The 2,542-nt window shown below is 32.4% G+C and overlaps 1 long non-coding RNA gene across 1 annotated transcript; it reads right to left on the reverse strand.

The window, feature by feature from the left end:
• Positions 1–260: 260 nt before the first annotated feature.
• Positions 261–2,315, reverse strand: LOC116405966. Its single transcript, XR_004219049.1, has 3 exons — positions 2,128–2,315; positions 1,833–2,020; positions 261–728 (listed from the first exon to the last, which is right to left on the reverse strand). It is a non-coding gene; the product is annotated as an uncharacterized LOC116405966 (long non-coding RNA).
• Between the last annotated feature and the right edge of the window lie 227 nt (positions 2,316–2,542).

Genomic DNA, 2,542 nt, shown 5'->3' on the forward strand with positions numbered 1-2,542 from the left:
TAACTGATCGTGTAATTCCATGTAAATTATCGTCAAAAACTTTAATATTTGAAAATATGTTATTTTAGAAAAACTACAAGTGTTTGACAACTCTTTGAAAGCTATTGAAATACTCTCAAATTGTATTTTAAGGAATTTTAATAAAAAGAAAGTCTACATAAAAAAATTACCCTTTTTAAAGGAACATTTTTTCTCTAATCACTCCAATGGAACTCAAAACGTACTTCAATTAATTCTGGTATCCAAGAATCAGTCTCATCTAACATAAACAAGAACATTCAACTTGATAGAACTTCATTACCTCATTTTTACAATTCCCAAAGTTACTAAATGAAGGACCATTCCTAAAACATACTTACATCCAACTTTCTCCATGAATAAACTTATCGTCTTTTATGTACTGATGAATATAGAGATGGAGCGATCAGAGTTTGTTTATGTACCAAATTAGAGTGAGTTGAGAAAAGAGTGGATTTACACAAGGACGAAATGGCTGGCTGCTGCTTGTTCAAAACTGAAAGTTAGGGTGACCTTGTTTCTCATAGGGACTCAGCAAATTGAAGGGCCTCCAAGTCTACTTCTTGTCTCATTATACATGCCATTAGCCATTCAACGTTGAAAGTCCATATCCCTTTTTCTACGGCCACCAAGGCTTCCTCCACGTCTTCCTCACAAGCCACAAAGATCGTCTTTCATACATTGTTTACTTTATCTAGCTCATGAATCACCTAAATTTTCAAGCATAATGAATTTGCCAAATGAGAGAAAAAATTATGTATATACTACAAGGAAATTGCAAGAATTCACCCTATAAAAAAATATTAAACAAATTCTTGTTCTAGTCCCTAAAATTTTCCATCTTTTTTCAACTTTCAAAATGCTTCCTATGAGATATATTCCAATCACATATAGCAGAAATGACCGATGAGTATTGAATAAATGAATATTAATTGATAAAATAATTTACAAAATACTAAAACCGTTAGTTGGCTACGTTTTGGAAGCTCGATGACTAAAATGGATGTTTTGAAAGTTCTAAGGCTAAAATGGAATTTAAATCAACATAATAGTAAGTTCAAGATCAAAGACAAGCTAAACAATAAAATGTTGCGACCAGAAAACAATCTAATCATAATTAGAAACATGGATGTATGTATTTGTACACCAAATCACAAAAAAATAACTCCAGATTTCGATCTAGAGACAATTAAAAACTTGAACAAATTTGATAATTAAAGAAACACGGAGATGGCCATATGACCCCTTGTGCATAGACTTTTTACATTACATGCTCAATTCCTAGGATCAAAACAAACATAAATATTAAAGACTTAAGAAGCACATACACTCAAGTTTGGCTAGTGTATCAATAAACAATATGTATGGAACACTCGGAGAACACGTGTTGAACACTAGTTAGTACAATAGATGTGTTAGACAACAAGTATTCCAATGCAATAAAGGTCAAGATTGGTTACACACACATATTAAACTCTTGGCTTTGAATAAGTTTTGAGTGAAGGATGAGCTTATTTTTAAGCATATAAATACATAAACTTATTGACTTTGAATTTCTATATAAATATGATACATACTTTTTAAATTATATATATTAAAACTGTGTTCTAGCACTATCCTATATTTTTTAGAAAAAAATGACACGTCACCATGTCTATAATTTATTGACCCATGTCTAGAATTCGTATACGTGCTTGTTTGTTGAGAACTTCACGTCTTCATTAGATGGGAGGATAGCCATATTATAGTGGTTGTATGTGTATATAGAGAACCAAACCTAGTACTCGAGATTTGTACAATAACAGAGAACTTACATTTCCACCGGCTGACTTGACTATCAGGGATAGAGTTTTAGGTGGTGGTTGAGCGTGAGCTGATATGCAAACATCATACCCTTCAAATAAAGCTCAAAAACATGCTTTTGCCTTGAGAACTGCAGCTTTTAGGCTGGCTCGATACTTCGATATGTAGTCATCATCATTTAGTATGTAAGGCAACTCGTCTGCAGATCAATAAGGAATTAATCAATCACAAAAATTAGGTAGGATGAAAAACATAAGTGGAAGAAAATACATTACGCTTTGATACTAGCAAGCCATTCGAACTTACCAACAAATCTGCCTTCCCGGTAGCTTTCCTTTAACCAACTGGAGGAGACAATCCAAGCTCTGAGTAATTTGCAATTAACTTGCAATTTTAGTAACAAGATATAGTAAAAATTATGAGCAAGAGCACACTGACACGCTTGAAGCCACATGGTAATGCATATGCTCGATAATCATTGAGAACAATAACAGGAGAAAATAAAGTTAAGAACAGTAGCTTGAAGAACAAAAAACAATCTACAACATAAAATCTTCAAAAACACATTGCTTAAAATCAAGTTTACTAATATAAAAGGTAAGATATTACGTTCCACTCTCCACACTACTGAAGTTCAACATTTCACATGAAAGAAATGAAATACTACTCCCAAATATAACTGAAAAAAGCATAATTGGGTAAAGAAAAAGCATAGAGAAAT

Source organism: Cucumis sativus, unplaced genomic scaffold (genome assembly GCF_000004075.3).
Source record: "Cucumis sativus cultivar 9930 unplaced genomic scaffold, Cucumber_9930_V3 scaffold52, whole genome shotgun sequence".
Classification (NCBI taxonomy): domain Eukaryota; kingdom Viridiplantae; phylum Streptophyta; class Magnoliopsida; order Cucurbitales; family Cucurbitaceae; genus Cucumis; species Cucumis sativus.